This window comes from Symphalangus syndactylus, chromosome 9 (assembly GCF_028878055.3).
Source record: "Symphalangus syndactylus isolate Jambi chromosome 9, NHGRI_mSymSyn1-v2.1_pri, whole genome shotgun sequence".
Lineage (NCBI taxonomy): Eukaryota > Metazoa > Chordata > Mammalia > Primates > Hylobatidae > Symphalangus > Symphalangus syndactylus.
This window is the reverse complement of record NC_072431.2, coordinates 29772078-29783592: the sequence shown is the minus strand read 5'-3', so window position 1 is coordinate 29783592 and position 11515 is coordinate 29772078.

Below are 11515 nucleotides of genomic sequence, written 5' to 3'. Positions count from 1 at the left end.
CTTCAGACGCGACTACGACCTCTCTGCGCATGCCCTTTCGGGAAGCGCGTTCCAATCGAGGTCGCAATCCTGTGCGTGACCCTTCTCGGCGACCCGGAAAGACTTGTAAATATAGGCTGTGTGTTTCTCTAGCAAGCGAGGTGGGAGGGATTAGACCGATGGACCCGGAAAAGGCGGAGGAGGGAAGGCTTTAGTGTAGAAAACCAACCAAGCCAAACCCAAACCAACAAAACCCTTCACCTAAAACCCGAAGCTACCCAAACCTCAGAATTCTGGATGTCTATTAAGTAGGCGGGTCAGTAATGGAAGAGAACCCTTCCACCGGTAATCTGGATTTCTTTCCACTCGGCCAGTTTTTTCTTCTCTTTCTTCCCGCTGGCTCCTTTCTATCAGCATTTAAATATTCCAAAGATCCCCTCATACTAAAATAAGCCTTCTCCAGACCTGTTTTTCCTCCAGCTAATATTCTTTTTTTTTTTTTTTTGCCTTCATAGCCAAACTTCCCAAAAGTGTGGTTTCCATTTTCTACTTCTTACTTCACTCCTATAGGGTTTGTGCCTTTATCATTCATTTCCTCACTCTCCAAGAACGTAAGTTTCCCATGTGACACCAAATCTAATCCCTAGTTTTCAGTTAGTTTTCTTGACCTCTCAGTATCATTGGGCACCTGCTGATTCCTTTCTCCCTTTGAAAATGTTTGGCTTCAGTGAAAGACATTCTCTTCTTGGCTTTCTCCTACCTTTTTTCAGTCTCTGGTGCTTGCTTCACCTCTGCTAAGTTCTTAAAATATTGGTATTCCTCAGAGCTGGATCCTAGAACCTTCTCTTCCCATTCTGCACTTTACCCTAGGCATCTATGCCTTGAATTCAGACTTTAACAGAAGACATCCCAAATCTCCTATGCAACACGGATCTCTACTCTGAGCTCCTAACCCCTATACAAACTTTTCACTACACATCTCTTCTTGGACGTCTGAAACCCTATTGATTTTAAATACTGAATCTCTCTCAGATTTATCTAAGAGGGGTCTTTGAAAAGTTCATGGAAAATGTGTATTATGCTAAAAAATACATAGGTTTCCAAATTTTTTTTACACCAAAATAAACTTGTACTAACTTGTTATATAACATATCTGAACAGGATCTGAGGCACTAAGAAGGCTAAGACAGTTTGAAAAGAGCCCCTATCAAAGCAACCTGAATTCTGCTAAAATTGAAGCAAGAACAAACATGGAATTTGTGGTGAAGAATGATGAAATTGATGCTTTATGAAAAGTTTATGAGGACAATGCCCCAAATAAATCAGCAGTCTACAAATGCATAACTCATTTTAAGAAATGAGGAGATGGACAAGCATGGTGGCTCATGCCTGTAATCCCAGCACTTTGGGAGGATTATGCACGAGGCTCTCTCAAGCCCAGGAGTTTGAGACCAGCCTGGGCAACATAGCGAGACCTCATCTCACTAAAAATTTAAAAGTTAGCCAGGCGTGGTGGTGCACACCTGTAGTTCCAGCGTCTTGGGAGGCTGAGGCAGGAGGATTGCTTGAGCCCAGCAGTTCAAGGTTGCAGTGAGCTATGATTGCACCACCGTGCTGCAGCCTGGGCAACAGAGTGAGACCCCGTCTCAACAAAAAGGGGAGGAGATGATGTTGAAGATATAGATAGTGGCAGACTATCCACATCACTTCGTGAGGAAAAAAATTCATCTTGTTTGTGCCCTAGTTGAAGAGAACTGACAACAGCAGAAACAATAGCCAACACCATGGACATCTCGGTTCAGCTTACACAATTCTGACTGAAAAGTTACAGTGGAGCAAACTTTCAACTCGGTAGGTAACAAAGCTGTTGTACCCAGATCTGCTACAGGTAAGAGCAGAGCTTTCAGTGGAAAGTTCGAACAAGTGGGGTCAAGATCCTTGATATGGCTTTGTGACCTCACCCAAATCTCATCTTGAATTGTAATCCCCAGCTATTGAGGGAAAGACCTGGTGAGAGGTGATTGGATCATGGGGGCAGTTTCCCCCATGCTGTCCTCATGATAGTGAGGGTGTTCCCATGAGATCTGATGGTTTTATAAATAGCAGTTTCCTGTGGGTTTTCACTCATTCTTTTTCCTGCCACCATGTGAAGACGGTCTTTGCTTCCCCTTTGCCTTCCACCATGATTATAAGTTTCCTGAGGCCTCCTGAGAAATGCGGAATTGTGACTCAATTAAACCTGTTTTCTTTATAAATTACCCAGTCCCCAGCAGTTCTTTATAGAAGTGTGAACACAGACTAATACAAGCCTGAAGCATTTCATCAAAGTATTGTAACAGGAGATGAAACATGGCTTCACCAGTATGATCCTGAAGAAAAAGCACAATCAAAGCAATGGCTATCAAGAGGAGGAACTCAAAGCAAAGCAGACCAGTGAAGAGCAAACATAGTGATGACAGTTTTTTTTTAGGATACTCAAGGTATTTTCCTTGTTGACTTTGTGGAGGACCAAAGAATGATAACATTAATTTGCCTATTGAGAGTGTTTTGGGAAAGTCAGCCAAAGCTTTAGCAGAAAAACACTTGAGAAAGCTTCACCAGACAGTTCTCCACCGTGACAATGCTTTTGCTCATGTCTCTCATCAAACAAGAACAATTTTGTTAGTGTTTCAATGGGAAATCTTTAGGCATCCACCTGATTTGGCTCCTTCTGACTTCTTTTTGTTTCTTAATCTTAAAAAATTCTGTCAAGAGCACCCAGTTTTCTTCAGTTAATAATGTAAAAAGGACTGTATTGATGGGGTTAAGTCTCCAGGACCATCAGTTCTTTAGGGTGTACTAAGTGGCTGGTGTCATTTCTTACGAAAGTGTCTTGAACTTGGTGGAACTTATGTTGAGAAATAAAGTGTATATTTTATATTTTTTAATCTTTTAATTCATTTTTTCCACAAACGTTTTGCAATTTCCTCATATTTCCCTCTGTCTCTGCCATCACAATCCTCTTATGAGTTATTCTGTCTTGTGTAAATATCTGCAGTAGTCTCCTAGTAGGTCTTCCTGCTTTTGCATGTTTCTCCTCTCCAAACTATTTCACACATTGCAAGCTGAGTGATCTTTGAAAACCATATGAAGGGAACGTTATAGTGGCACGTATAGTTTAAAAAACTCCCAGTTTAAAATTCCCGGATATGCTGGATAAAATTAAACATACCTCCATTTAAATGTATTGCCAAGTTATCTAGAAAAATAAAAAAATCCCAGAAGCCAAAAAATGACTGAGGTTATGGGACTGAGGTTATGACAAAGATTATTTGCTTGGCCAAACTTTAGTCAGGCTTCTGAACCTTCTAACAAACCTCATTTGTACACCTCTTTGTAAAATCCAGTTTTCGCAAAGAGCCTTGCTAAGTCAGTTTAGCAAGAACCCCGTCACCCTTGATATCTGATCACTCTCAATCTCTGATCAGGCCCCTCATCCTTCATCCCCTAGGTGATGTCTGATCACCTTGGCCTATCTTCACATGAATCTGGTTAGTTTGGGTTAGCCAGAATCCCTCTTAACCTTGATATTTTTCTCTTACTAATTTTTCATCCACTGACCCCCACCTTATTCCTTGGCTATAAATTCCCACTTGCCCATGTTGTTTCAGACTTGAGCCCAATCTCTCCCACTGCAAGACCACATTGTAGTGGTACTTGTACCTATTGTGATGGAAAGTCTTCCTTACCTTACTCTATCAAGTGTCACTGAATAATTTTCTTTAACAGGTACTTACTTTGTGGCTTTTAGTTTCGGTAACCCAGAGGCTTGGGTGACAGGAGACCATGCCTGAGATAGAAGCAAATTTGGGACTGAGACCCCTGCATAAAGCCCTTGGACTGTGTTCTCAGATAGAAAGTAAACTTTAAAAGTCCACCTGGTATCAAAGAACATGGCCTGGAAACTTGTTTCTCTAGGCTTTGCTCTTGTTTAGGATTGATTGTCAAAAAAATTACTGTTCTCTGAGAAGTTGTATCTATTGTCCTGTCCGCCTGCATATTTGTGGTTTGAATTAATTGTTACCTACTTGGCCTAGAAAGCTCTAACCCAAGAATTTAAGTTAAGTGTTCCAGATAGAAGACATAAATCTTCCCTCGGTTTGGTTTCACCGGATTTCAATAGATAAAAGTCCTGCCAAGCATGAACATACAATACAAAATTACAAAACACACAAGGAAACAAAGCACTCTGAGGGTGTCAAATAAAACCAAACCAAAACAAAACAACAAACAGCAGAATTAGACAATCAAAGATTTAAAGTGTTAGAATTTAGAGATATAGAATATAAAATTACCAAAGTTTAAAATGTTTAAGAAAGAGAAGAAATTAAAAACATGAGAAAGGGACAAGATGCTATAAAAAAAATACCAGCAGAATTGATAAAGAACCAACCTGAACTTTGAAAAATTAAAATTTTTTTAATTCAAAAAATTTTTTATTGTACTTTAAGTTCTAGGGTACATGTGCACAATGTGCAGGTTTGTTACATATGTATACATGTGCCATGTTGGTGTGCTGCATCCATTAACTCATCATTTACATTAGGTATTCCTCCTAATGCTATCCCTCCCCTTACACCCACCCCACAACAGGCCCTGGTGTGTGATGTTCCCCACCCTGTGTCCAAGCGTTCTTATTGTTCAATTCCCACCTATGAGTGAGAACATGTGGTGTTTGGTTTTCTGTCCTTGCGAGAGTTTGCTCAGAATGATGGTTTCCAGCTTCATCCATGTCCCTACAAAGGACATGGACTCATCCTTTTTTATGTCTGCATAGTATTCCATGGTGTATATGTGCCACATTTTCTTAATCCAGTCTATCATTGATGGACATTTGGGTTGGTTCCAAGTCTTTGCTATTGTGAATAGTGCCACAATAAACATATGTGTGCATGTGTCTTTATAGTAGCATGATTTATAATCCTTTGGGTATATACTTAGTAATGGGATGGCTGGGTCAAATGGTATTTCTAGTTCTAGATCCTTGAGGAATCACCACACTCCCTTCCACAATGGTTGAACTAGTTTCCACTCCCACCAACAGTGTAAAAGTGTTCCTATTTCTCCACATCCTCTCCAGCACCTGTTGTTTCCTGACTTTTTAATGATGGCCATTCTAACTGGTGTGAGATGGTATCTCACTGTGGTTTTGATTTGCATTTCTCTGACGGCCAGTGGTGATGAGCATTTTTTCACGTGTCTGTTGGCTACATAAATGTCTTCTTTTGAGAAGTGTCTGTTCATATCCTTTGCCCACTTTTTGATGGGGTTGTTTGATTTTTTCTTGTAAATTTGTTTGAGTTCATTGTAGATTCTGGATATTAGCCCTTTGTCAGATGGGTGGATTGCAAAAATTTTCTCCCATTCTGTAGGTTGCCTGTTCACTCTCATAGTAGTTTCTTTTGCTGTTTAGAAGCTCTTTAGTTTAATTGGCTTCCATTTGTCTATTTTGGCTTTTGTTGCCATTGCTTTTGGTGTTTTAGTCATGAAGTCCTTGCCCATGCCTATGTCCTGAATGGTATTGCCTAGGTTTTCTTCTAGAGTTTTTATGGTTTTAGGTCTAACATTTAAGTCTTTAATCCATCTTGAATTAATTTTTGTATAAGGTGTAAGGAAGGGATCCAGTTTCAGCTTTCTACATATGGCTAGCCAGTTTTCCCAGCACCATTTATGAAATAGGGAATCCTTTCCCTGTTTCTTGTTTTTGTCAGATTTGTCAAAGATCAGATGGTGTAGATGTGTGGTATTATTTCTGAGGGCTCTGTTCTGTTCCACTGGTCTGTCTCTCTGTTTTGGTACCAGTACCATGCTGTTTTGGTTACTGTAGCCTTGTAGTATAGTTTGAAGTCAGGTAGCATGATGCCTCCAGCTTTGTTCTTTTGGCTTATGATTGTCTTGGCAATGCGGGCTCTTTTTTGGTTTCATATGAGCTTTAAAGTAGTTTTTTTCCCAATTCTGTGAAGAAAGTCATTGGTAGCTTGATGGGGATGGCATTAAATCTATAAATTACCTTGGGCAGTATGGCCATTTCCACGATATTCATTCTTCCTATCCATGAGCATGGAATGTTCTTCCATTTGTTTGTGTCCTCTTTGATTTCATTGAGCAGTGGTTTGTAGTTCTCCTTGAAGAGGTCCTTCACCTCTCTTGTAAGTTGTGTTCCTAAGTATTTTATTCTCGTTGAAGCAATTGTGAATGGGAGTTCACTCATGATTTGGCTCTGTGTTTGTCTGTTATTGGTGTTTAGGAATGCTTGTGATTTTTGCACATTGATTTTGTATCCTGAGACTGTTGAAGTTGCTTATCAGCTTAAGGAGATTTTGGGCTGAGACGATGGGGTTTTCTAAATATACAGTCATGTCATCTGCAAACAGGGACAATTTGACTTCCTCTTTTCCTAATTGAATATCTCTTTATTTCTTTCTCCTGCCTGATTACCCTGGCCAGAACTTCCAACACTATGTTGAATAGGAGTGGTGAGAGAGGGCATCCCTGTCTTGTGCCAGTTTTCAAAGGGAATGCTTCCAGTTTTTGCCCATTCAGTATGATATTGGCTGTGGGTTTGTCATAAATAGCTCTTATTATTTTGAGATACGTCCCATCAATACCTAGTTTATTGAAAGTTTTTTAGCATGTAGAGCTGTTGAATTTTGTCTAAGGCCTTTTCTGCATCTATTGAGTTAATCATGTGGTTTTTGTCTTTGGTTCTGTTTATATGATGGATTACATTTATTGATTTGCATATGTTGAACCAGCCTCGCGTCCCAGGAATGAAGCCAACTTGATCGTGGTGGATAAGCTTTTTGATGTGGTTTGCCAGTATTTTGTTGAGGATTTTTGCACTGATGTTCATCGGGGTTATTGGCCTAAAATTCTCTTTTTTTGTTGTGTCTCTGCCAGGCTTTGGTATCAGGATGATGCTGGCCTCATAAAATGAGTTAGGGAGGATTCTGTCTTTTTCTATTGATTGGAATATTTTCAGAAGGAATGGTACCAGCTCCTCTTTGTACCTCTGGTAGAATTCGGCTTTGAATCCATCTAGTCCCCGACTTTTTTTGGTTGGTAGGCTATTAATTATTGCCTCAATTTCAGAGCCTGTTATTGGTCTATTCAGGGATTCAACTTCTTCCTGGTTTAGTCTTGGGAGGGTGTATGTGTCCAGGAATTTATCCATTTCTTTTAGATTTCCTTTTTTGTTTTTGAGATGGAGTCTCACTCTGTCACCCAGGCTAGAGTGCTAGAGTGCAGTGGTGCTATCTCAGCTCACTGCAAGCTCTGCCTCCCAGGTTCATGCCATTCTCCTGCCTCAGCCTCCTCCTGATTAGCTGAGACTACAGGTACCCGCCACCATGCCCAGCTAATGTTTTTGTATTTTTAGTAGAGACTGGGTTTCACCATGTTAGCCAGGATGGTCTCGATCTCCTGACCTTGTGATCCACCGACCTCAGCCTCCCAAAGTGCCAGGATTACAGGCGTGAGCCACCGCGCCCGGCCTAGATTTTCGAGTTTATTTGCATAGAGGTGTTTATAGTATTCTCTGATGGTAGTTTGTATTTCTGTGGGATCAGTGGTGATATCCCCTTTATCATTTTTTATTGCATCTGTTTGATTCTTCTCTCTTTTCTTCTTTATTAGTCTTGCTAGCGGTTGGCCTATTTTGTTGATCTTTTTCAAAAAACCAGCTCCTGGATTCATTGATTTTTTGAAGGATTTTTTTGTGTCTCTATCTCCTTCAGTTCTGCTCTGATCTTAGTTATTTTCTTGCCTTCTGCTAGCTTTTGAATGTGTTTGCTCTTGCTTCTCTAGTTCTTTTAATTTTGAGGTTAGGGTGTCGATTTTAGGTCTTTCCTGCTTTCTCTTGTGGGCATTTAGTGCTATAAATTTCCCTCTGCACACTGCTTTAAATGTGTCCCAGATATTCTGGTATGTTGTGTCTTTGTTCTCATTGGTTTCAGAGAACATCTTTATTTCTGCCTTCATTTTGTTATTTACCCAGTAGTCGTTCAGGAGCAGGTTGTTCAGTTTCCATGTAGTTGTGCGGTTTTGAGTGAGTTTCTTAATACTGAGTTCTAGTTTGATTGCACTGTGGTCTAAGAGACAGTTTGTTATAATTTCTGTTCTTTTACATTTGCTGAGGAGTGCTTTACTTCCAACTGTGTGGTCAATTTTGGAATAAGTGCGATGTGGTGCTGAGAAGAATGTATATTGAGTTGATTTGGGGTGAAGAGTTCTGTAGATGTCTGTTAGGTCCACCTAGTGCAGAGCTGAGTTCAAGTCCTGGATATCCTTGTTAACTTTCTGTCTTGTTGATCTGTCTAATGTTGACAGTGGGGTGTTAAAGTCTCCCATTATTCTTGTGTGGGAATCTAAGTCTCTTTGTAGGTCTCTAAGGACTTGCTTTATGAATCTGGGTGCTCCTGTATTGGGTGCCTATATATTTAGGATAGTTAGCTCTTCTTGTTGAATTGATTCCTTTACCATTATGTAATGGCCTTCTTTGTCTCTTTTGATCTTTGTTGGTTTAAAGTCTGTTTTATCAGAGAGTAGGATTGCAACCCCTGCTTTTTTTGTTTTCCATTTGCTTGGTAGATCTTCCTCCATGCCTTTATTTTGAGCCTATGTGTGTCTCTGCATGTGAGATGGGTCTCCTGAATACAGCACACAGATGGGTCTTGATTCTTTATCCAATTTGCCAGTCTGTGTCTTTTAATTGGGATATTTAGCCCATTTACATTTAAGGTTAATATTGTTATGTGTGAATTTGATCCTGTCATTATGATCTTAGCTGGTCATTTTGCTCATTAGTTGATGCAGTTTCTTCCTAGCATCAATGGTCTTTACAATTTGGCATGTTTTTGCAGTGGCTGGTACTGGTTGTTCCTTTCCATGTTTAGTGCTTCCTTCAGGAGCTCTTCTAAGGCAGGTCTGGTGGTGACAAAATCTCTCAGCATTTGCTTGTCTGTAAAGGATTTTATTTCTCCTTCGCTTATGAAACTTAGTTTGGCTGGATATGAAATTCTGGGTTGAAAATTCTCTTCTTTAAGAATGTTGAATATTGGTCCCCACTCTCTTCTGGCTTGTGGAGTTTCTGCTGAGAGATCTGCTGTTAGTATGATAGGCTTCCCTTTGTGGGTAACCCAGACTTTCTCTCTGGCTGCCCTTAACATTCTTTTTTTCATTTCAACCTTGGTGAACCTGATAATTTTGTGTCTTGGGATTGCTCTTCTCGAGGAGTATCTTTGTGGCATTCTCTGTATTTCCTGAATTTGAATGTTGGCCTGCCTTGCTATGTTGGGGAAGTTCTCCTGGGTAGTATCCTGAAGATGCTTTCCAACTTGGTTCCATTCTCCCTGTCACTTTCAGGTACACCAGTCAGACGTAGATTTGGTCTTTTCACATAGTCCCATATTTCTTGGAGGCTTTGTTCATTTCTTTTTACTCTTTTTCCTCTAAACTTCTCTTCTTGCTTCATTTCATTCATTTGCTCTTCAATCAGTGATACCCTTTCTTCCACCTGACCGAATAGGATACTGAAGCTTGTGCATGCCTCCTGTAGTTCTCATGCCATGGTTTTCAGCTCCATCAGGTCATTTAAGGTCTTCTCTATGCTGTATATTCTAGTTACCCATTCGTCTAATCTTTTTTCAAGGTTTTTAGCTTCTTCACGATGGGTTCAAACATCCTCCTTTAGCTCAGAGAAGTTTGTTATTACCAATCTTCTGAAGCCTACTTTTGTCAACTCGTCAAAGTCATTCTCCGTCCAGCTTTGTTCCATTGCGGGCGAGGAGCTACATTCCTTTGGAGGAGAAGAGGCACTGTGATTTTTAAAATTTTCAGCTTTTCTGCTCTGATTTCTCCCCATCTTTGTGGTTTTATCTACCTTTGATCTTTGGTGATTGTGACCTACAGATGGGGTTTTGTGTGGATGTCCTTTTTGTTGGTGTTGATGCTATTCCTTTCTGTTTGTTAGTTTTCCTTCTAACAGTCAGGACCCTCAGCTGCAGGTCTGTTGTAGTTTGCTGGAGGTCCACTCCCGACCCTGTTTGCCTGGGTATCACCAGCGGAGGCTGCAGAACAGCAAATGTTCCAGAACGGCAAATGTTGCTGCCTGATCCTTTCTCTGGAAGCTTTGTCTCAGAGGGGCATCTGGCTGTATGAGGTGTCATTAGGGCCCTACTGGGAGATGTCTCCCAGTTAGGCTACTCAGGGGTCAGTCTGATCTCCAACTCAAAACTTAGTAGTTTGAAACAACAATAGTATTTATTATCTTGTACAGTCTTGTGGGTTAGGAACATGGCAGCAGTTTAGCTCGGTGGTTGTGGGGTGTGGCTCAGGGTCTCTCATGAGGTTATACTCAAGATATCAGCCAGAGCTGCAATCATCTGAATACTTGATTGGGTCTGGAGGATCCTCTTTCAAGAAGACTTGCTCACACGCTGTTGCAGGAGGCTTCATTCCTTGCTGATTGTTTCTTGCCATGTGGACCTCTCCACATGGCTGCTTGAGTATCCTTATGACATGGCAGCTGGCTTCCCTGGAGTGAGTGATTCAAGAGAGTGAGAATGAGGAGAAAGCTTCAATACCTTTAATGACTAATCTAATCTCAGTGTAACATACAGTTACCTTTGTCACAATCTATTTGTTAGATGTGAGTCACTGAGTCCAAGGGGAGAGAAATTTGGCTCTAAAACTTTTAAAGGGAAGAGAGTCAAATAATTTGTTGGCACATTTTAAAACCAACACAAGCTCTGTGCTGCATTTAGGGCTTCTCTGAGATGCTTGTAGACTCTCTCAGTTGTGCCTGGGAATTGTGGTACAATCCCTGTTATTTTTGGATGCCTCTTTTACCTTTCCAGGTTTTCAAGCATCTCTCCTTACCTCCCTAGCTAGGCTCCTTCTCAGAGAGTTCAGGCAGCATTTATAATCTACTTATGTTCTCTCCGAATCTTTTAGCTCCTTCCCTAAGCCCAGGGAAAGCTAGGTAATGGGCAACTGCTCTGATGTCATAGGCAGTTTCTTTCCTACCCTCTGATTTATAGAACAAATTCCATGCTTGGTCTTCTCTCAACAAAACCCTTGCTCTTGAATTTCCTCCTTTCCAGGCTATTAGTTACATATGGAATAAAACGACTTGCTTTTGAGAGTCAAAACTAAGACTTGTCGGATTTGTTCCCTTACACTGCAGAGAGAAAAGGAAGTACTGAGAGGGAAAATACATTGGGTAATATTGCAAAGCAAACTGGCTTCATACATGCCTAGATCCAGGTGCTTACATAATGTCATCAAGAATCCACATCTTTTTAATTCTCAGCTCTTATTTTTTGTTGGTTGACTTCATTCTTAGGAAGATTTTCTCCCTTTAGAGTGAGAGTGAATTCTTGGCTTCTATTTCCAGCAGAGTAACTATTTCTCTTAATTCCATAAAGAATGTCAGAACTGACTCTTCTTGGACTCTTATGGGTCTCGTGCCATCTCTGAACAAACTACTGTGGCCAAG